Source organism: Pristiophorus japonicus, unplaced genomic scaffold (assembly GCF_044704955.1).
Source record: "Pristiophorus japonicus isolate sPriJap1 unplaced genomic scaffold, sPriJap1.hap1 HAP1_SCAFFOLD_66, whole genome shotgun sequence".
In the NCBI taxonomy this organism is placed as follows: Eukaryota; Metazoa; Chordata; class Chondrichthyes; family Pristiophoridae; genus Pristiophorus; species Pristiophorus japonicus.
The window spans coordinates 859,446-883,452 of record NW_027254572.1 but is presented as its reverse complement, the minus strand read 5'-3'; the positions used below and the strand labels follow the sequence as shown (position 1 = coordinate 883,452).

General features: G+C 42.7%; 7 non-coding genes across 7 annotated transcripts; all 7 read right to left on the bottom strand.

The window, feature by feature from the left end:
• Positions 1–1,279: 1,279 nt before the first annotated feature.
• Positions 1,280–1,367, bottom strand: trnap-agg (transfer RNA proline (anticodon AGG)). The gene is given in 2 exon segments: positions 1,280–1,315; positions 1,332–1,367. It is a non-coding gene; the product is annotated as a tRNA-Pro (tRNA).
• Positions 1,368–4,357: 2,990 nt separating this feature from the next.
• On the bottom strand, positions 4,358–4,445 carry trnap-agg (transfer RNA proline (anticodon AGG)). Its single transcript is given in 2 exon segments — positions 4,358–4,393; positions 4,410–4,445. It is a non-coding gene; the product is annotated as a tRNA-Pro (tRNA).
• Positions 4,446–7,435: 2,990 nt separating this feature from the next.
• trnap-agg (transfer RNA proline (anticodon AGG)) lies at positions 7,436–7,523 on the bottom strand. The gene is given in 2 exon segments: positions 7,436–7,471; positions 7,488–7,523. It is a non-coding gene; the product is annotated as a tRNA-Pro (tRNA).
• Positions 7,524–10,513: 2,990 nt separating this feature from the next.
• On the bottom strand, positions 10,514–10,601 carry trnap-agg (transfer RNA proline (anticodon AGG)). The gene is given in 2 exon segments: positions 10,514–10,549; positions 10,566–10,601. It is a non-coding gene; the product is annotated as a tRNA-Pro (tRNA).
• Positions 10,602–13,591: 2,990 nt separating this feature from the next.
• trnap-agg (transfer RNA proline (anticodon AGG)) lies at positions 13,592–13,679 on the bottom strand. The gene is given in 2 exon segments: positions 13,592–13,627; positions 13,644–13,679. It is a non-coding gene; the product is annotated as a tRNA-Pro (tRNA).
• A 2,988-nt stretch (positions 13,680–16,667) lies between these two features.
• Positions 16,668–16,755, bottom strand: trnap-agg (transfer RNA proline (anticodon AGG)). Its single transcript is given in 2 exon segments — positions 16,668–16,703; positions 16,720–16,755. It is a non-coding gene; the product is annotated as a tRNA-Pro (tRNA).
• A 6,071-nt stretch (positions 16,756–22,826) lies between these two features.
• On the bottom strand, positions 22,827–22,914 carry trnap-agg (transfer RNA proline (anticodon AGG)). The gene is given in 2 exon segments: positions 22,827–22,862; positions 22,879–22,914. It is a non-coding gene; the product is annotated as a tRNA-Pro (tRNA).
• Positions 22,915–24,007: the final 1,093 nt, after the last annotated feature.

Sequence of the window (24,007 nt, the reverse complement as noted above, 5' to 3'; positions counted from 1 at the left end):
AAATCGCTATGTTTCCAACTTATATAATTTGCCTTCTTTCAGATGTGGAACAGCAAAATCCCACAGCAGATTCTTCTCCTGTCAGGCAGTCCTCGAATGTGTGTTCAATCAAATCAGTGTGGCTTCAAGTTGCATGTAATGCATTTTTTCTCCCATGACATGAAATGCACAGTAAGATCGCGCAGCACGTTTGCACACACTCCCTCGCTACAGAAACACACCAACAAACTAAAATTCCTGCAACCTCCAAAGGCAGTTTTTGAAATTTGTAATTTAAAATCCGGGACAGACAGCACATTCCTTTTAAACAGATACATAATGATCCGATACTGATAGCAACCATTTTGGAGAGACAGAGAATGACCTCGGACAGACAGGACATCACCTTAAAAGCGATACAGAAACACAGTGAACAAAAACAAAGAATTCTGTAAAACTCAGCTGGTCGTGAACATTCTGTGGATGAAGAACCCGGGCTCACGTTCAGTCAGATGATCATTCCGATATTTTAAGAAAAATGTAAAGTTTACAGATTTCTTCCACGAAAATAGCGCCTGGAAAAAAATAGGCAGCGAGGAAGGACAAAAGGGAATGTCTGTGATACAGTGGAGCGTAGGAGTGATTGAATAATAAATGGCACAATGCGAAAAGGCAAAGTGGGTGGTAAGCGGGCAATAAAATAACAAAGGATGGACGAGAGCAGGTGTTAGTGGGAACAGCAGAACCATTAGCAGACAATGAGCGCGGCTTATGATCCGAGACGTTGAATCGAATGTTGAGGCCAGAACACAATAACATGCCTGGAATGTAGGGTCTGAACGCCTTTTAATCAGACCAGGCAGCTTGCCCACCCCGGATTGATTTCCTGTACGGTTTAAATTCGGCAGCCAAGGGACTAAATCCAAAGCCAGCTTCTCCCATCTTTTCAGCGCTGGAGAAACAGGACGCACTCATATTAAGGGCAGAGTCTGTTTCACGTTGAAGTTGAGATGGACGCTGAATGTATCCATATCCCAATGGAGGTGAGCTCATGCGTGCAGAACGGAAGATGGACTGATCAAGAATTGGCCAGAATCAAACACGGGTTTAGATTGTCCAATGAGACACTGAGCCGAGCACATCTGAGATGCATGAACTTTACTCAGTTCGGTGAGTTTCACTTTGCTCCTGGGAATCTCCAGGATTTTTGGACGCTGTGTGAACAACGGCGCGCAATCAAACGTTTTAATTTGAAACATGTCGACCGGCTGAGAAGTGTTTTTTTGACTAAAAGTTGTCAGGGCTCGTCCGGGATTTGAACCCGGGACCTCTCGCATTTCAATTATTAAAACCCCTAAGCGAGAATCATACCCCTAGACCAACGAGCCGCCGACAGTAAGGGAGCTAGCTCTCAGATTCTGACCTTCGTTTGCTATTCGGTCCATCGTCCCCCTCTCCATAGTCCTGCTCATGTTTTCCCTTTGATGAATAGATTATTTTTGAGACATTACTTCACCAACGAGCTGCATTCTTGTCAGTAAAAGGTGAATTTGGCAATGAGGTTAAATGTGATTGCGGAAAAAAACCGAGTGGAAACGGTTTAACACAATAACGACGAAGTTGAGGGCAGACTGGATCAGCAGTCCATTGCCTGAACTTCTCAGTCACCATATCTCCTATTTACTGCAACGTCAGACATCCATCCCCTACTTTTTCCATTCAAACAGAAATAATGTGCACGAAAGTCTACTTCACCGCTTGTTTTGCCCGTGCAACCAGATCGACACTGATGAAAATGTGCCATGAGCTTTTTAAAGCAAACAGCCTTCCTTTACTTTCGGTGAGTGACTGCACGAGATGGTTGGTTTTGAGGCAGAATCAAAATAAAGAATGTAAAATTTCACGCGGCAAGTTAGCTGACCGCGGCAGGACTCGAACCTGCAATCTTTTGATAACATCACAGTTACAATGGAAGTCAGACGACTTATCCATTAGGCCACGCGGCTGCTGCTGCTGGCATGAAATTTGTTGTTTTTTTTATACTGAGAGCAAATTTGGGACAAGGGATCGTTCAAGGAGTGCATTTATGAAAATATGGGCATATTTTGAGTAATGAACCGTTACGCTGCGATATGGATGTGCACGGAAACAGGCAACGTCAATGTAGCTTGATACACAACAGTTTAACAATCGGTTATCGCAACTGAAATCACACTCCTTTTAAAATATACAGGATGATCGCGATTATGAGAAAATACGTCTTAAAGGGGCAGTTGATGAACCGGAACTGACAACCATCCCGTTTGAACAGACACCGAATGATCCAGGACAGGAAGCACATCCATCTTACACAGCTGTAGAATGGGCCTTCACAGACAGCACTTCCCTTTCAAAAGATTAAAGTCGGATTTCTATCATTCCTGAAGGCAATTGTGCTGTGCGTGAGTGAGCGCGGATCTCAGGACCACGAGTGGCTGGGACGGTTTTTGAAGCCACAGGTGATTGACAGGCAGGAAGGACGGAGGGAAGTAAAATCAACCCAGACAAAAAGACAATTTAAAACATATATATATTTATCACAATAAGAAAATAAATAAATTTACAGTTTTATTGCAAAAAATTGAATTTAGTTTGATTTCAATAAAGAAATAATTATTTCTTAATCTATATGTTTTTGATTGAACGAAGGCTGTGCGACTGCTTGAAATCCACTGGAAATCAGGGCGTGCAGTCAGTAAATACACAAACAAGTAAGCCCATGGTGTAAGACAAGCCACGAGCGAAGATGTGGGGAACAAAGGCGATCTTTTAAAGTCGCGAGTGCCTTTCTGCTGGATCTGACAGCAGCTGCGGGTGCTGTGAAAGAGCTCAAATGCAATAGAGCCCAGTGCCGGTAGAACAGAAAAGGCACATTTATTTTGAAAGTTAAAAAGTATGGAATGTATGTTAATATACGCATATATAAATATTAATACATATATTTATATAAACAAAGTCAGTCAGTCAGTCATGTCTTGTCTTGTCTTGATTTGATTTGTATTTGAAAATAAGGAGGAAAGAGCTCATCATGTCACAAAGCCCATCCGCAAGCTCTCGCTCAAATCGCTATGTTTCCAACTTATATAATTTGCCTTCTTTCAGATGTGGAACAGCAAAATCCCACAGCAGATTCTTCTCCTGTCAGGCAGTCCTCGAATGTGTGTTCAATAAAATCAGTGTGGCTTCAAGTTGCATGTAATGCATTTTTTCTCCCATGACATGAAATGCACAGTAAGATCGCGCAGCACGTTTGCACACACTCCCTCGCTACAGAAACACACCAACAAACTAAAATTCCTGCAACCTCCAAAGGCAGTTTTTGAAATTTGTAATTTAAAATCCGGGACAGACAGCACATTCCTTTTAAACAGATACATAATGATCCGATACTGATAGCAACCATTTTGGAGAGACAGAGAATGACCTCGGACAGACAGGACATCACCTTAAAAGCGATACAGAAACACAGTGAACAAAAACAAAGAATTCTGTAAAACTCAGCTGGTCGTGAACATTCTGTGGATGAAGAACCCGGGCTCACGTTCAGTCAGATGATCATTCCGATATTTTAAGAAAAATGTAAAGTTTACAGATTTCTTCCACGAAAATAGCGCCTGGAAAAAAATAGGCAGCGAGGAAGGACAAAAGGGAATGTCTGTGATACAGTGGAGCGTAGGAGTGATTGAATAATAAATGGCACAATGCGAAAAGGCAAAGTGGGTGGTAAGCGGGCAATAAAATAACAAAGGATGGACGAGAGCAGGTGTTAGTGGGAACAGCAGAACCATTAGCAGACAATGAGCGCGGCTTATGATCCGAGACGTTGAATCGAATGTTGAGGCCAGAACACAATAACATGCCTGGAATGTAGGGTCTGAACGCCTTTTAATCAGACCAGGCAGCTTGCCCACCCCGGATTGATTTCCTGTACGGTTTAAATTCGGCAGCCAAGGGACTAAATCCAAAGCCAGCTTCTCCCATCTTTTCAGCGCTGGAGAAACAGGACGCACTCATATTAAGGGCAGAGTCTGTTTCACGTTGAAGTTGAGATGGACGCTGAATGTATCCATATCCCAATGGAGGTGAGCTCATGCGTGCAGAACGGAAGATGGACTGATCAAGAATTGGCCAGAATCAAACACGGGTTTAGATTGTCCAATGAGACACTGAGCCGAGCACATCTGAGATGCATGAACTTTACTCAGTTCGGTGAGTTTCACTTTGCTCCTGGGAATCTCCAGGATTTTTGGACGCTGTGTGAACAACGGCGCGCAATCAAACGTTTTAATTTGAAACATGTCGACCGGCTGAGAAGTGTTTTTTTGACTAAAAGTTGTCAGGGCTCGTCCGGGATTTGAACCCGGGACCTCTCGCATTTCAATTATTAAAACCCCTAAGCGAGAATCATACCCCTAGACCAACGAGCCGCCGACAGTAAGGGAGCTAGCTCTCAGATTCTGACCTTCGTTTGCTATTCGGTCCATCGTCCCCCTCTCCATAGTCCTGCTCATGTTTTCCCTTTGATGAATAGATTATTTTTGAGACATTACTTCACCAACGAGCTGCATTCTTGTCAGTAAAAGGTGAATTTGGCAATGAGGTTAAATGTGATTGCGGAAAAAAACCGAGTGGAAACGGTTTAACACAATAACGACGAAGTTGAGGGCAGACTGGATCAGCAGTCCATTGCCTGAACTTCTCAGTCACCATATCTCCTATTTACTGCAACGTCAGACATCCATCCCCTACTTTTTCCATTCAAACAGAAATAATGTGCACGAAAGTCTACTTCACCGCTTGTTTTGCCCGTGCAACCAGATCGACACTGATGAAAATGTGCCATGAGCTTTTTAAAGCAAACAGCCTTCCTTTACTTTCGGTGAGTGACTGCACGAGATGGTTGGTTTTGAGGCAGAATCAAAATAAAGAATGTAAAATTTCACGCGGCAAGTTAGCTGACCGCGGCAGGACTCGAACCTGCAATCTTTTGATAACATCACAGTTACAATGGAAGTCAGACGACTTATCCATTAGGCCACGCGGCTGCTGCTGCTGGCATGAAATTTGTTGTTTTTTTTATACTGAGAGCAAATTTGGGACAAGGGATCGTTCAAGGAGTGCATTTATGAAAATATGGGCATATTTTGAGTAATGAACCGTTACGCTGCGATATGGATGTGCACGGAAACAGGCAACGTCAATGTAGCTTGATACACAACAGTTTAACAATCGGTTATCGCAACTGAAATCACACTCCTTTTAAAATATACAGGATGATCGCGATTATGAGAAAATACGTCTTAAAGGGGCAGTTGATGAACCGGAACTGACAACCATCCCGTTTGAACAGACACCGAATGATCCAGGACAGGAAGCACATCCATCTTACACAGCTGTAGAATGGGCCTTCACAGACAGCACTTCCCTTTCAAAAGATTAAAGTCGGATTTCTATCATTCCTGAAGGCAATTGTGCTGTGCGTGAGTGAGCGCGGATCTCAGGACCACGAGTGGCTGGGACGGTTTTTGAAGCCACAGGTGATTGACAGGCAGGAAGGACGGAGGGAAGTAAAATCAACCCAGACAAAAAGACAATTTAAAACATATATATATTTATCACAATAAGAAAATAAATAAATTTACAGTTTTATTGCAAAAAATTGAATTTAGTTTGATTTCAATAAAGAAATAATTATTTCTTAATCTATATGTTTTTGATTGAACGAAGGCTGTGCGACTGCTTGAAATCCACTGGAAATCAGGGCGTGCAGTCAGTAAATACACAAACAAGTAAGCCCATGGTGTAAGACAAGCCACGAGCGAAGATGTGGGGAACAAAGGCGATCTTTTAAAGTCGCGAGTGCCTTTCTGCTGGATCTGACAGCAGCTGCGGGTGCTGTGAAAGAGCTCAAATGCAATAGAGCCCAGTGCCGGTAGAACAGAAAAGGCACATTTATTTTGAAAGTTAAAAAGTATGGAATGTATGTTAATATACGCATATATAAATATTAATACATATATTTATATAAACAAAGTCAGTCAGTCAGTCATGTCTTGTCTTGTCTTGATTTGATTTGTATTTGAAAATAAGGAGGAAAGAGCTCATCATGTCACAAAGCCCATCCGCAAGCTCTCGCTCAAATCGCTATGTTTCCAACTTATATAATTTGCCTTCTTTCAGATGTGGAACAGCAAAATCCCACAGCAGATTCTTCTCCTGTCAGGCAGTCCTCGAATGTGTGTTCAATAAAATCAGTGTGGCTTCAAGTTGCATGTAATGCATTTTTTCTCCCATGACATGAAATGCACAGTAAGATCGCGCAGCACGTTTGCACACACTCCCTCGCTACAGAAACACACCAACAAACTAAAATTCCTGCAACCTCCAAAGGCAGTTTTTGAAATTTGTAATTTAAAATCCGGGACAGACAGCACATTCCTTTTAAACAGATACATAATGATCCGATACTGATAGCAACCATTTTGGAGAGACAGAGAATGACCTCGGACAGACAGGACATCACCTTAAAAGCGATACAGAAACACAGTGAACAAAAACAAAGAATTCTGTAAAACTCAGCTGGTCGTGAACATTCTGTGGATGAAGAACCCGGGCTCACGTTCAGTCAGATGATCATTCCGATATTTTAAGAAAAATGTAAAGTTTACAGATTTCTTCCACGAAAATAGCGCCTGGAAAAAAATAGGCAGCGAGGAAGGACAAAAGGGAATGTCTGTGATACAGTGGAGCGTAGGAGTGATTGAATAATAAATGGCACAATGCGAAAAGGCAAAGTGGGTGGTAAGCGGGCAATAAAATAACAAAGGATGGACGAGAGCAGGTGTTAGTGGGAACAGCAGAACCATTAGCAGACAATGAGCGCGGCTTATGATCCGAGACGTTGAATCGAATGTTGAGGCCAGAACACAATAACATGCCTGGAATGTAGGGTCTGAACGCCTTTTAATCAGACCAGGCAGCTTGCCCACCCCGGATTGATTTCCTGTACGGTTTAAATTCGGCAGCCAAGGGACTAAATCCAAAGCCAGCTTCTCCCATCTTTTCAGCGCTGGAGAAACAGGACGCACTCATATTAAGGGCAGAGTCTGTTTCACGTTGAAGTTGAGATGGACGCTGAATGTATCCATATCCCAATGGAGGTGAGCTCATGCGTGCAGAACGGAAGATGGACTGATCAAGAATTGGCCAGAATCAAACACGGGTTTAGATTGTCCAATGAGACACTGAGCCGAGCACATCTGAGATGCATGAACTTTACTCAGTTCGGTGAGTTTCACTTTGCTCCTGGGAATCTCCAGGATTTTTGGACGCTGTGTGAACAACGGCGCGCAATCAAACGTTTTAATTTGAAACATGTCGACCGGCTGAGAAGTGTTTTTTTGACTAAAAGTTGTCAGGGCTCGTCCGGGATTTGAACCCGGGACCTCTCGCATTTCAATTATTAAAACCCCTAAGCGAGAATCATACCCCTAGACCAACGAGCCGCCGACAGTAAGGGAGCTAGCTCTCAGATTCTGACCTTCGTTTGCTATTCGGTCCATCGTCCCCCTCTCCATAGTCCTGCTCATGTTTTCCCTTTGATGAATAGATTATTTTTGAGACATTACTTCACCAACGAGCTGCATTCTTGTCAGTAAAAGGTGAATTTGGCAATGAGGTTAAATGTGATTGCGGAAAAAAACCGAGTGGAAACGGTTTAACACAATAACGACGAAGTTGAGGGCAGACTGGATCAGCAGTCCATTGCCTGAACTTCTCAGTCACCATATCTCCTATTTACTGCAACGTCAGACATCCATCCCCTACTTTTTCCATTCAAACAGAAATAATGTGCACGAAAGTCTACTTCACCGCTTGTTTTGCCCGTGCAACCAGATCGACACTGATGAAAATGTGCCATGAGCTTTTTAAAGCAAACAGCCTTCCTTTACTTTCGGTGAGTGACTGCACGAGATGGTTGGTTTTGAGGCAGAATCAAAATAAAGAATGTAAAATTTCACGCGGCAAGTTAGCTGACCGCGGCAGGACTCGAACCTGCAATCTTTTGATAACATCACAGTTACAATGGAAGTCAGACGACTTATCCATTAGGCCACGCGGCTGCTGCTGCTGGCATGAAATTTGTTGTTTTTTTTATACTGAGAGCAAATTTGGGACAAGGGATCGTTCAAGGAGTGCATTTATGAAAATATGGGCATATTTTGAGTAATGAACCGTTACGCTGCGATATGGATGTGCACGGAAACAGGCAACGTCAATGTAGCTTGATACACAACAGTTTAACAATCGGTTATCGCAACTGAAATCACACTCCTTTTAAAATATACAGGATGATCGCGATTATGAGAAAATACGTCTTAAAGGGGCAGTTGATGAACCGGAACTGACAACCATCCCGTTTGAACAGACACCGAATGATCCAGGACAGGAAGCACATCCATCTTACACAGCTGTAGAATGGGCCTTCACAGACAGCACTTCCCTTTCAAAAGATTAAAGTCGGATTTCTATCATTCCTGAAGGCAATTGTGCTGTGCGTGAGTGAGCGCGGATCTCAGGACCACGAGTGGCTGGGACGGTTTTTGAAGCCACAGGTGATTGACAGGCAGGAAGGACGGAGGGAAGTAAAATCAACCCAGACAAAAAGACAATTTAAAACATATATATATTTATCACAATAAGAAAATAAATAAATTTACAGTTTTATTGCAAAAAATTGAATTTAGTTTGATTTCAATAAAGAAATAATTATTTCTTAATCTATATGTTTTTGATTGAACGAAGGCTGTGCGACTGCTTGAAATCCACTGGAAATCAGGGCGTGCAGTCAGTAAATACACAAACAAGTAAGCCCATGGTGTAAGACAAGCCACGAGCGAAGATGTGGGGAACAAAGGCGATCTTTTAAAGTCGCGAGTGCCTTTCTGCTGGATCTGACAGCAGCTGCGGGTGCTGTGAAAGAGCTCAAATGCAATAGAGCCCAGTGCCGGTAGAACAGAAAAGGCACATTTATTTTGAAAGTTAAAAAGTATGGAATGTATGTTAATATACGCATATATAAATATTAATACATATATTTATATAAACAAAGTCAGTCAGTCAGTCATGTCTTGTCTTGTCTTGATTTGATTTGTATTTGAAAATAAGGAGGAAAGAGCTCATCATGTCACAAAGCCCATCCGCAAGCTCTCGCTCAAATCGCTATGTTTCCAACTTATATAATTTGCCTTCTTTCAGATGTGGAACAGCAAAATCCCACAGCAGATTCTTCTCCTGTCAGGCAGTCCTCGAATGTGTGTTCAATAAAATCAGTGTGGCTTCAAGTTGCATGTAATGCATTTTTTCTCCCATGACATGAAATGCACAGTAAGATCGCGCAGCACGTTTGCACACACTCCCTCGCTACAGAAACACACCAACAAACTAAAATTCCTGCAACCTCCAAAGGCAGTTTTTGAAATTTGTAATTTAAAATCCGGGACAGACAGCACATTCCTTTTAAACAGATACATAATGATCCGATACTGATAGCAACCATTTTGGAGAGACAGAGAATGACCTCGGACAGACAGGACATCACCTTAAAAGCGATACAGAAACACAGTGAACAAAAACAAAGAATTCTGTAAAACTCAGCTGGTCGTGAACATTCTGTGGATGAAGAACCCGGGCTCACGTTCAGTCAGATGATCATTCCGATATTTTAAGAAAAATGTAAAGTTTACAGATTTCTTCCACGAAAATAGCGCCTGGAAAAAAATAGGCAGCGAGGAAGGACAAAAGGGAATGTCTGTGATACAGTGGAGCGTAGGAGTGATTGAATAATAAATGGCACAATGCGAAAAGGCAAAGTGGGTGGTAAGCGGGCAATAAAATAACAAAGGATGGACGAGAGCAGGTGTTAGTGGGAACAGCAGAACCATTAGCAGACAATGAGCGCGGCTTATGATCCGAGACGTTGAATCGAATGTTGAGGCCAGAACACAATAACATGCCTGGAATGTAGGGTCTGAACGCCTTTTAATCAGACCAGGCAGCTTGCCCACCCCGGATTGATTTCCTGTACGGTTTAAATTCGGCAGCCAAGGGACTAAATCCAAAGCCAGCTTCTCCCATCTTTTCAGCGCTGGAGAAACAGGACGCACTCATATTAAGGGCAGAGTCTGTTTCACGTTGAAGTTGAGATGGACGCTGAATGTATCCATATCCCAATGGAGGTGAGCTCATGCGTGCAGAACGGAAGATGGACTGATCAAGAATTGGCCAGAATCAAACACGGGTTTAGATTGTCCAATGAGACACTGAGCCGAGCACATCTGAGATGCATGAACTTTACTCAGTTCGGTGAGTTTCACTTTGCTCCTGGGAATCTCCAGGATTTTTGGACGCTGTGTGAACAACGGCGCGCAATCAAACGTTTTAATTTGAAACATGTCGACCGGCTGAGAAGTGTTTTTTTGACTAAAAGTTGTCAGGGCTCGTCCGGGATTTGAACCCGGGACCTCTCGCATTTCAATTATTAAAACCCCTAAGCGAGAATCATACCCCTAGACCAACGAGCCGCCGACAGTAAGGGAGCTAGCTCTCAGATTCTGACCTTCGTTTGCTATTCGGTCCATCGTCCCCCTCTCCATAGTCCTGCTCATGTTTTCCCTTTGATGAATAGATTATTTTTGAGACATTACTTCACCAACGAGCTGCATTCTTGTCAGTAAAAGGTGAATTTGGCAATGAGGTTAAATGTGATTGCGGAAAAAAACCGAGTGGAAACGGTTTAACACAATAACGACGAAGTTGAGGGCAGACTGGATCAGCAGTCCATTGCCTGAACTTCTCAGTCACCATATCTCCTATTTACTGCAACGTCAGACATCCATCCCCTACTTTTTCCATTCAAACAGAAATAATGTGCACGAAAGTCTACTTCACCGCTTGTTTTGCCCGTGCAACCAGATCGACAATGATGAAAATGTGCCATGAGCTTTTTAAAGCAAACAGCCTTCCTTTACTTTCGGTGAGTGACTGCACGAGATGGTTGGTTTTGAGGCAGAATCAAAATAAAGAATGTAAAATTTCACGCGGCAAGTTAGCTGACCGCGGCAGGACTCGAACCTGCAATCTTTTGATAACATCACAGTTACAATGGAAGTCAGACGACTTATCCATTAGGCCACGCGGCTGCTGCTGCTGGCATGAAATTTGTTGTTTTTTTTATACTGAGAGCAAATTTGGGACAAGGGATCGTTCAAGGAGTGCATTTATGAAAATATGGGCATATTTTGAGTAATGAACCGTTACGCTGCGATATGGATGTGCACGGAAACAGGCAACGTCAATGTAGCTTGATACACAACAGTTTAACAATCGGTTATCGCAACTGAAATCACACTCCTTTTAAAATATACAGGATGATCGCGATTATGAGAAAATACGTCTTAAAGGGGCAGTTGATGAACCGGAACTGACAACCATCCCGTTTGAACAGACACCGAATGATCCAGGACAGGAAGCACATCCATCTTACACAGCTGTAGAATGGGCCTTCACAGACAGCACTTCCCTTTCAAAAGATTAAAGTCGGATTTCTATCATTCCTGAAGGCAATTGTGCTGTGCGTGAGTGAGCGCGGATCTCAGGACCACGAGTGGCTGGGACGGTTTTTGAAGCCACAGGTGATTGACAGGCAGGAAGGACGGAGGGAAGTAAAATCAACCCAGACAAAAAGACAATTTAAAACATATATATATTTATCACAATAAGAAAATAAATAAATTTACAGTTTTATTGCAAAAAATTGAATTTAGTTTGATTTCAATAAAGAAATAATTATTTCTTAATCTATATGTTTTTGATTGAACGAAGGCTGTGCGACTGCTTGAAATCCACTGGAAATCAGGGCGTGCAGTCAGTAAATACACAAACAAGTAAGCCCATGGTGTAAGACAAGCCACGAGCGAAGATGTGGGGAACAAAGGCGATCTTTTAAAGTCGCGAGTGCCTTTCTGCTGGATCTGACAGCAGCTGCGGGTGCTGTGAAAGAGCTCAAATGCAATAGAGCCCAGTGCCGGTAGAACAGAAAAGGCACATTTATTTTGAAAGTTAAAAAGTATGGAATGTATGTTAATATACGCATATATAAATATTAATACATATATTTATATAAACAAAGTCAGTCAGTCAGTCATGTCTTGTCTTGTCTTGATTTGATTTGTATTTGAAAATAAGGAGGAAAGAGCTCATCATGTCACAAAGCCCATCCGCAAGCTCTCGCTCAAATCGCTATGTTTCCAACTTATATAATTTGCCTTCTTTCAGATGTGGAACAGCAAAATCCCACAGCAGATTCTTCTCCTGTCAGGCAGTCCTCGAATGTGTGTTCAATCAAATCAGTGTGGCTTCAAGTTGCATGTAATGCATTTTTTCTCCCATGACATGAAATGCACAGTAAGATCGCGCAGCACGTTTGCACACACTCCCTCGCTACAGAAACACACCAACAAACTAAAATTCCTGCAACCTCCAAAGGCAGTTTTTGAAATTTGTAATTTAAAATCCGGGACAGACAGCACATTCCTTTTAAACAGATACATAATGATCCGATACTGATAGCAACCATTTTGGAGAGACAGAGAATGACCTCGGACAGACAGGACATCACCTTAAAAGCGATACAGAAACACAGTGAACAAAAACAAAGAATTCTGTAAAACTCAGCTGGTCGTGAACATTCTGTGGATGAAGAACCCGGGCTCACGTTCAGTCAGATGATCATTCCGATATTTTAAGAAAAATGTAAAGTTTACAGATTTCTTCCACGAAAATAGCGCCTGGAAAAAAATAGGCAGCGAGGAAGGACAAAAGGGAATGTCTGTGATACAGTGGAGCGTAGGAGTGATTGAATAATAAATGGCACAATGCGAAAAGGCAAAGTGGGTGGTAAGCGGGCAATAAAATAACAAAGGATGGACTAGAGCAGGTGTTAGTGGGAACAGCAGAACCATTAGCAGACAATGAGCGCGGCTTATGATCCGAGACGTTGAATCGAATGTTGAGGCCAGAACACAATAACATGCCTGGAATGTAGGGTCTGAACGCCTTTTAATCAGACCAGGCAGCTTGCCCACCCCGGATTGATTTCCTGTACGGTTTAAATTCGGCAGCCAAGGGACTAAATCCAAAGCCAGCTTCTCCCATCTTTTCAGCGCTGGAGAAACAGGACGCACTCATATTAAGGGCAGAGTCTGTTTCACGTTGAAGTTGAGATTGACGCTGAATGTATCCATATCCCAATGGAGGTGAGCTCATGCGTGCAGAACGGAAGATGGACTGATCAAGAATTGGCCAGAATCAAACACGGGTTTAGGTTGTCCAATGAGACACTGAGCCGAGCACATCTGAGATGCATGAACTTTACTCAGTTCGGTGAGTTTCACTTTGCTCCTGGGAATCTCCAGGATTTTTGGACGCTGTGTGAACAACGGCGCGCAATCAAACGTTTTAATTTGAAACATGTCGACCGGCTGAGAAGTGTTTTTTTGACTAAAAGTTGTCAGGGCTCGTCCGGGATTTGAACCCGGGACCTCTCGCATTTCAATTATTAAAACCCCTAAGCGAGAATCATACCCCTAGACCAACGAGCCGCCGACAGTAAGGGATCTAGCTCTCAGATTCTGACCTTCGTTTGCTATTCGGCCCATCGTCCCCCTCTCCATAGTCCTGCTCATGTTTTCCCTTTGATGAATAGATTATTCCTTGAGACATTACTTCACCAACGAGCTGCATTCTTGTCAGTAAAAGGTGAATTTGGCAATGAGGTTAAATGTGATTACGGAAAAAAACCGAGTGGAAACGGTTTAACACAATAACGACGAAGTTGAGGGCAGACTGGATCAGCAGTCCATTGCCTGAACTTCTCAGTCACCTTATCTCCTATTTACTGCAACGTCAGACATCCATCCCCTACTTTTTCCATTCAAACAGAAATAATGTGCACGAAAGTCTACTTCACCGCTTGTTTTGCCCGTGCAACCAGATCGACAGTGATGAAAATGTGCCATGAGCTTTTTAAAGCAAACAGCCTTCCTTTACTTTCGGTGAGTGACTGCACGAGATGGTTGGTTTTGAGGCAGAATCAAAATAAAGAATGTAAAATTTCACGCGGCAAGTTAGCTGACCGCGGCAGGACTCGAACCTGCAATCTTTTGATAACATCACAGTTACAATCCAAGTCAGACGACTTATCCATTAGGCCACGCGGCTGCTGCTGGCATGAAATTTGTTGTTTTTTTTATACTGAGAGCAAATTTGGGACAAGGGATCTTTCAAGGAGTGGATTTATGAAAATATGGGCATATTTTGAGTAATGAACCTTTACGCTGCGATATGGATGTGCACGGACACAGGCAACGTCAATGTAGCTTGATACACAACAGTTTAACAATCGGTTATCGCAACTGAAATCACACTCCTTTTAAAATATACAGGATGATCGCGATTATGAGAAAATACGTCTTAAAGGGGCAGTTGATGAACCGGAACTGACAACCATCCCGTTTGAACAGACACCGAATGATCCAGGACAGGAAGCACATCCATCTTACATAGCTGTAGAATGGGCCGTCACGGACAGCACTTCCCTTTTAAAAGATTAAAGTCGGATTTCTATCATTCCTGAAGGCAATTGTGCTGTGCGTGAGTGAGCGCGGATCTCAGGACCACGAGTGGCTGGGACGGTTTTTGAAGCCACAGGTGATTGACAGGCAGGAAGGACGGAGGGAAGTAAAATCAACCCAGACAAAAAGACAATTTAAAACATATATATATTTATCACAATAAGAAAATAAATAAATTTACAGTTTTATTGCAAAAAATTGAATTTAGTTTGATTTCAATAAAGAAATAATTATTTCTTAATCTATATGTTTTTGATTGAACGAAGGCTGTGCGACTGCTTGAAATCCACTGGAAATCAGGGCGTGCAGTCAGTAAATACACAAACAAGTAAGCCCATGGTGTAAGACAAGCCACGAGCGAAGATGTGGGGAACAAAGGCGATCTTTTAAAGTCGCGAGTGCCTTTATGCTGGATCTGACAGCAGCTGCGTGTGCTGTGAAAGAGCTCAAATGCAATAGAGCCCAGTGCCGGTAGAACAGAAAAGGCACATTTATTTTGAAAGTTAAAAAGTATGGAATGTATGTTAATATACGCATATATAAATATTAATACATATATTTATATAAACAAAGTCAGTCAGTCAGTCATGTCTTGTCTTGTCTTGATTTGATTTGTATTTGAAAATAAGGAGGAAAGAGCTCATCATGTCACAAAGCCCATCTGCAAGCTCTCGCTCAAATCGCTATGTTTCTAACTTATATAATTTGCCTTCTTTCAGATGTGGAACAGCAAAATCCCACAGCAGATTCTTCTCCTGTCAGGCAGTCCTCGAATGTGTGTTCAATCAAATCAGTGTGGCTTCAAGTTGCATGTGATGCATTTTTTCTCCCATGACATGAAATGCACAGTAAGATCGCGCAGCACGTTTGCACACACTCTCTCGCTACAGAAACACACCAACAAACTAAAATTCCTGCAACCTCCAAAGGCAGTTTTTGAAATTTGTAATTTAAAATCCGGGACAGACAGCACATTCCTTTTAAACAGATACATAATGATCCGATACTGATAGCAACCATTTTGGAGAGACAGAGAATGACCTCGGACAGACAGGACATCACCTTAAAAGCGATATAGAAACACAGTGAACAAAAACAAAGAATTCTGTAAAACTCAGCTGGTCGTGAACATTCTGTGGATGAAGAACCCGGGCTCACGTTCAGTCAGATGATCATTCCGATATTTTAAGAAAAATGTAAAGTTTACAGATTTCTTCCACGAAAATAGCGCCTGGAAAAAAATAGGCAGCGAGGAAGGACAAAAGGGAATGTCTGTGATACAGTGGAGCGTAGGAGTGATTGAATAATAAATGGCACAATGCGAAAAGGCAAAGTGGGTGGTAAGCGGGCAATAAAATAACAAAGGATGGACTAGAGCAGGTGTTAGTGGGAACAGCAGAACCATTAGCAGACAATGAGCGCGGCTTATGATCCGAGACGTTGAATCGAATGTTGAGGCCAGAACACAATAACATGCCTGGAATGTAGGGTCTGAACGCCTTTTAATCAGACCAGGCAGCTTGCCCACCCCGGATTGATTTCCTGTACGGTTTAAATTCGGCAGCCAAGGGACTAAATCCAAAGCCAGCTTCTCCCATCTTTTCAGCGCTGGAGAAACAGGACGCACTCATATTAAGGGCAGAGTCTGTTTCACGTTGAAGTTGAGATTGACGCTGAATGTATCCATATCCCAATGGAGGTGAGCTCATGCGTGCAGAACGGAAGATGGACTGATCAAGAATTGGCCAGAATCAAACACGGGTTTAGGTTGTCCAATGAGACACTGAGCCGAGCACATCTGAGATGCATGAACTTTACTCAGTTCGGTGAGTTTCACTTTGCTCCTGGGAATCTCCAGGATTTTTGGACGCTGTGTGAACAACGGCGCGCAATCAAACGTTTTAATTTGAAACATGTCGACCGGCTGAGAAGTGTTTTTTTGACTAAAAGTTGTCAGGGCTCGTCCGGGATTTGAACCCGGGACCTCTCGCATTTCAATTATTAAAACCCCTAAGCGAGAATCATACCCCTAGACCAACGAGCCGCCGACAGTAAGGGATCTAGCTCTCAGATTCTGACCTTCGTTTGCTATTCGGCCCATCGTCCCCCTCTCCATCGTCCTGCTCATGTTTTCCCTTTGATGAATAGATTATTCTTTGAGACATTACTTCACCAACGAGCTGCATTCTTGTCAGTAAAAGGTGAATTTGGCAATGAGGTTAAATGTGATTACGGAAAAAAACCGAGTGGAAACGGTTTAACACAATAACGACGAAGTTGAGGGCAGACTGGATCAGCAGTCCATTGCCTGAACTTCTCAGTCACCTTATCTCCTATTTCCTGCAACGTCAGACATCCATCCCCTACTTTTTCCATTCAAACAGAAATAATGTGCACGAAAGTCTACTTCACCGCTTGTTTTGCCCGTGCAACCAGATCGACAGTGATGAAAATGTGCCATGAGCTTTTTAAAGCAAACAGCCTTCCTTTACTTTCGGTGAGTGACTGCACGAGATGGTTGGTTTTGAGGCAGAATCAAAATAAAGAATGTAAAATTTCACGCGGCAAGTTAGCTGACCGCGGCAGGACTCGAACCTGCAATCTTTTGATAACATCACAGTTACAATCGAAGTCAGACGACTTATCCATTAGGCCACGCGGCTGCTGCTGCTGGCATGAAATTTGTTGTTTTTTTTATACTGAGAGCAAATTTGGGACAAGGGATCTTTCAAGGAGTGGATTTATGAAAATATGGGCATATTTTGAGTAATGAACCGTTACGCTGCGATATGGATGTGCACGGACACAGGCAACGTCAATGTAGCTTGATACACAACAGTTTAACAATCGGTTATCGCAACTGAAATCACACTCCTTTTAAAATATACAGGATGATCGCGATTATGAGAAAATACGTCCTAAAGGGGCAGTTGATGAACCGGAACTGACAACCATCCCGTTTGAACAGACACCGAATGATCCAGGACAGGAAGCACATCCATCTTACACAGCTGTAGAATGGGCCTTCACGGACAGCACTTCCCTTTCAAAAGATTAAAGTCGGATTTCTATCATTCCTGAAGGCAATTGTGCTGTGCGTGAGTGAGCGCGGATCTCAGGGCCACGAGTGGCTGGGACGGTTTTTGAAGCCACAGGTGATTGACAGGCAGGAAGGACGGAGGGAAGTAAAATCAACCCAGACAAAAAGACAATTTCAAACATATATATATTTATCACAATAAGAAAATAAATAAATTTACAGTTTTATTGCAAAAAATTGAATTTGGTTTGATTTAAATAAATAAATAATTATTTCTTAATCTATATGTTTTTGATTGAACGAAGGCTGTGCGACTGCATGAAATCTACTGGAAATCAGAGCGTGCAGTCAGTAAATACCCAAACACAGTAAGCCCATGGTGTAAGACAAGCCACGAGGGAAGATATGGGGAACAAAGGCGATCTTTTAAAGTCGCGAGTGCCTTTCTGCTGGATCTGACAGCAGCTGCGTGTGCTATGAAAGAGCTCAAATGTAATAGAGCCCAGTGCTGGCAGAACAGAAAAGGCACATTTATTGTGAAAGTTAAAAAGTACGGATTGTTTGTAAATATACGTATAAATTAATATTTATATATATATCTGTATAAACAAAGTCAGTCAGTCAGTCATGTCTTGTCTTGTCTTGATTTGATTTGTATTTGAAAATAAGGAGGAAAGAGCTCATCATGTCACAAAGCCCATCCGCAAGCTCTCGCTCAAATCGCTATGTTTCTAACTTATATAATTTGCCTTCTTTCAGATGTGGAACAGCAAAATCCCACAGCAGATTCTTCTCCTGTCAGGCAGTCCTCGAATGTGTGTTCAATCAAATCAGTGTGGCTTCAAGTTGCATGTAATGCATTTTTTCTCCCATGACATGAAATGCACAGTAAGATCGCGCAGCACGTTTGCACACACTCCCTCGCTACAGAAACACACCAACAAACTAAAATTCCTGCAACCTCCAAAGGCAGTTTTTGAAATTTGTCATTTAAAATCCGGGACAGACAGCACATTCCTTTTAAACAGATACATAATGATCCGATACTGATAGCAACCATTTTGGAGAGACAGAGAATGACCTCGGACAGACAGGACATCACCTTAAAAGCGATACAGAAACACAGTGAACAAAAACAAAGAATTCTGTAAAACTCAGCTGGTCGTGAACATTCTGTGGATGAAGAACCCGGGCTCACGTTCAGTCAGATGATCATTCCGATATTTTAAGAAAAATGTAAAGTTTACAGATTTCTTCCACGAAAATAGCGCCTGGAAAAAAATAGGCAGCGAGGAAGGACAAAAGGGAATGTCTGTGATACAGTGGAGCGTAGGAGTGATTGAATAATAAATGGCACAATGCGAAAAGGCAAAGTGGGTGGTAAGCGGGCAATAAAATAACAAAGGATGGACTAGAGCAGGTGTTAGTGGGAACAGCAGAACCATTAGCAGACAATGAGCGCGGCTTATGATCCGAGACGTTGAATCGAATGTTGAGGCCAGAACACAATAACATGCCTGGAATGTAGGGTCTGAACGCCTTTTAAGCAGACCAGGCAGCTTGCCCACCCCGGATTGATTTCCTGTACGGTTTAAATTCGGCAGCCAAGGGACTAAATCCAAAGCCAGCTTCTCCCATCTTTTCAGCGCTGGAGAAACAGGACGCACTCATATTAAGGGCAGAGTCTGTTTCACGTTGAAGTTGAGATTGACGCTGAATGTATCCATATCCCAATGGAGGTGAGCTCATGCGTGCAGAACGGAAGATGGACTGATCAAGAATTGGCCAGAATCAAACACGGGTTTAGGTTGTCCAATGAGACACTGAGCCGAGCACATCTGAGATGCATGAACTTTACTCAGTTCGGTGAGTTTCACTTTGCTCCTGGGAATCTCCAGGATTTTTGGACGCTGTGTGAACAACGGCGCGCAATCAAACGTTTTAATTTGAAACATGTCGACCGGCTGAGAAGTGTTTTTTTGACTAAAAGTTGTCAGGGCTCGTCCGGGATTTGAACCCGGGACCTCTCGCATTTCAATTATTAAAACCCCTAAGCGAGAATCATACCCGTAGACCAACGAGCCGCCGACAGTAAGGGATCTAGCTCTCAGATTCTGACCTTCGTTTGCTATTCGGCCCATCGTCCCCCTCTCCATAGTCCTGCTCATGTTTTCCCTTTGATGAATAGATTATTCTTTGAGACATTACTTCACCAACGAGCTGCATTCTTGTCAGTAAAAGGTGAATTTGGCAATGTGGTTAAATGTGATTACGGAAAAAAACCGAGTGGAAACGGTTTAACACAATAACGACGAAGTTGAGGGCAGACTGGATCAGCAGTCCATTGCCTGAACTTCTCAGTCACCTTATCTCCTATTTACTGCAACGTCAGACATCCATCCCCTACTTTTTCCATTCAAACAGAAATAATGTGCACGAAAGTCTACTTCACCGCTTGTTTTGCCCGTGCAACCAGATCGACAGTGATGAAAATGTGCCATGAGCTTTTTAAAGCAAACAGCCTTCCTTTACTTTCGGTGAGTGACTGCACGAGATGGTTGGTTTTGAGGCAGAATCAAAATAAAGAATGTAAAATTTCACGCGGCAAGTTAGCTGACCGCGGCAGGACTCGAACCTGCAATCTTTTGATAACATCACAGTTACAATCGAAGTCAGACGACTTATCCATTAGGCCACGCGGCTGCTGCTGCTGGCATGAAATTTGTTGTTTTTTTTATACTGAGAGCAAATTTGGGACAAGGGATCTTTCAAGGAGTGGATTTATGAAAATATGGGCATATTTTGAATAATGAACCGTTACGCTGCGATATGGATGTGCACGGACACAGGCAACGTCAATGTAGCTTGATACACAACAGTTTAACAATCGGTTATCGCAACTGAAATCACACTCCTTTTAAAATATACAGGATGATCGCGATTATGAGAAAATACGTCTTAAAGGGGCAGTTGATGAACCGGAACTGACAACCATCCCGTTTGAACAGACACCGAATGATCCAGGACAGGAAGCACATCCATCTTACACAGCTGTAGAATGGGCCGTCACGGACAGCACTTCCCTTTTAAAAGATTAAAGTCGGATTTCTATCATTCCTGAAGGCAATTGTGCTGTGCGTGAGTGAGCGCGGATCTCAGGACCACGAGTGGCTGGGACGGTTTTTGAAGCCACAGGTGATTGACAGGCAGGAAGGACGGAGGGAAGTAAAATCAACCCAGACAAAAAGACAATTTAAAACATATATATATTTATCACAATAAGAAAATCAATAAATTTACAGTTTTATTGCAAAAAATTGAATTTAGTTTGATTTCAATAAAGAAATAATTATTTCTTAATCTATATGTTTTTGATTGAACGAAGGCTGTGCGACTGCTTGAAATCCACTGGAAATCAGGGCGTGCAGTCAGTAAATACACAAACAAGTAAGCCCATGGTGTAAGACAAGCCACGAGCGAAGATGTGGGGAACAAAGGCGATCTTTTAAAGTCGCGAGTGCCTTTATGCTGGATCTGACAGCAGCTGCGTGTGCTGTGAAAGAGCTCAAATGCAATAGAGCCCAGTGCCGGTAGAACAGAAAAGGCACATTTATTTTGAAAGTTAAAAAGTATGGAATGTATGTTAATATACGCATATATAAATATTAATACATATATTTATATAAACAAAGTCAGTCAGTCAGTCATGTCTTGTCTTGTCTTGATTTGATTTGTATTTGAAAATAAGGAGGAAAGAGCTCATCATGTCACAAAGCCCATCTGCAAGCTCTCGCTCAAATCGCTATGTTTCTAACTTATATAATTTGCCTTCTTTCAGATGTGGAACAGCAAAATCCCACAGCAGATTCTTCTCCTGTCAGGCAGTCCTCGAATGTGTGTTCAATCAAATCAGTGTGGCTTCAAGTTGCATGTGATGCATTTTTTCTCCCATGACATGAAATGCACAGTAAGATCGCGCAGCACGTTTGCACACACTCTCTCGCTACAGAAACACACCAACAAACTAAAATTCCTGCAACCTCCAAAGGCAGTTTTTGAAATTTGTAATTTAAAATCCGGGACAGACAGCACATTCCTTTTAAACAGATACATAATGATCCGATACTGATAGCAACCATTTTGGAGAGACAGAGAATGACCTCGGACAGACAGGACATCACCTTAAAAGCGATATAGAAACACAGTGAACAAAAACAAAGAATTCTGTAAAACTCAGCTGGTCGTGAACATTCTGTGGATGAAGAACCCGGGCTCACGTTCAGTCAGATGATCATTCCGATATTTTAAGAAAAATGTAAAGTTTACAGATTTCTTCCACGAAAATAGCGCCTGGAAAAAAATAGGCAGCGAGGAAGGACAAAAGGGAATGTCTGTGATACAGTGGAGCGTAGGAGTGATTGAATAATAAATGGCACAATGCGAAAAGGCAAAGTGGGTGGTAAGCGGGCGATAAAATAACAAAGGATGGACTAGAGCAGGTGTTAGTGGGAACAGCAGAACCATTAGCAGACAATGAGCGCGGCTTATGATCCGAGACGTTGAATCGAATGTTGAGGCCAGAACACAATAACATGCCTGGAATGTAGGGTCTGAACGCCTTTTAATCAGACCAGGCAGCTTGCCCACCCCGGATTGATTTCCTGTACGGTTTAAATTCGGCAGCCAAGGGACTAAATCCAAAGCCAGCTTCTCCCATCTTTTCAGCGCTGGAGAAACAGGACGCACTCATATTAAGGGCAGAGTCTGTTTCACGTTGAAGTTGAGATTGACGCTGAATGTATCCATATCCCAATGGAGGTGAGCTCATGCGTGCAGAACGGAAGATGGACTGATCAAGAATTGGCCAGAATCAAACACGGGTTTAGGTTGTCCAATGAGACACTGAGCCGAGCACATCTGAGATGCATGAACTTTACTCAGTTCGGTGAGTTTCACTTTGCTCCTGGGAATCTCCAGGATTTTTGGACGCTGTGTGAACAACGGCGCGCAATCAAACGTTTTAATTTGAAACATGTCGACCGGCTGAGAAGTGTTTTTTTGACTAAAAGTTGTCAGGGCTCGTCCGGGATTTGAACCCGGGACCTCTCGCATTTCAATTATTAAAACCCCTAAGCGAGAATCATACCCCTAGACCAACGAGCCGCCGACAGTAAGGGATCTAGCTCTCAGATTCTGACCTTCGTTTGCTATTCGGCCCATCGTCCCCCTCTCCATCGTCCTGCTCATGTTTTCCCTTTGATAAATAGATTATTCTTTGAGACATTACTTCACCAACGAGCTGCATTCTTGTCAGTAAAAGGTGAATTTGGCAATGAGGTTAAATGTGATTACGGAAAAAAACCGAGTGGAAACGGTTTAACACAATAACGACGAAGTTGAGGGCAGACTGGATCAGCAGTCCATTGCCTGAACTTCTCAGTCACCTTATCTCCTATTTCCTGCAACGTCAGACATCCATCCCCTACTTTTTCCATTCAAACAGAAATAATGTGCACGAAAGTCTACTTCACCGCTTGTTTTGCCCGTGCAACCAGATCGACAGTGATGAAAATGTGCCATGAGCTTTTTAAAGCAAACAGCCTTCCTTTACTTTCGGTGAGTGACTGCACGAGATGGTTGGTTTTGAGGCAGAATCAAAATAAAGAATGTAAAATTTCACGCGGCAAGTTAGCTGACCGCGGCAGGACTCGAACCTGCAATCTTTTGATAACATCACAGTTACAATCGAAGTCAGACGACTTATCCATTAGGCCACGCGGCTGCTGCTGCTGGCATGAAATTTGTTGTTTTTTTTATACTGAGAGCAAATTTGGGACAAGGGATCTTTCAAGGAGTGGATTTATGAAAATATGGGCATATTTTGAGTAATGAACCGTTACGCTGCGATATGGATGTGCACGGACACAGGCAACGTCAATGTAGCTTGATACACAACAGTTTAACAATCGGTTATCGCAACTGAAATCACACTCCTTTTAAAATATACAGGATGATCGCGATTATGAGAAAATACGTCCTAAAGGGGCAGTTGATGAACCGGAACTGACAACCATCCCGTTTGAACAGACACCGAATGATCCAGGACAGGAAGCACATCCATCTTACACAGCTGTAGAATGGGCCTTCACGGACAGCACTTCCCTTTCAAAAGATTAAAGTCGGATTTCTATCATTCCTGAAGGCAATTGTGCTGTGCGTGAGTGAGCGCGGATCTCAGGACCACGAGTGGCTGGGA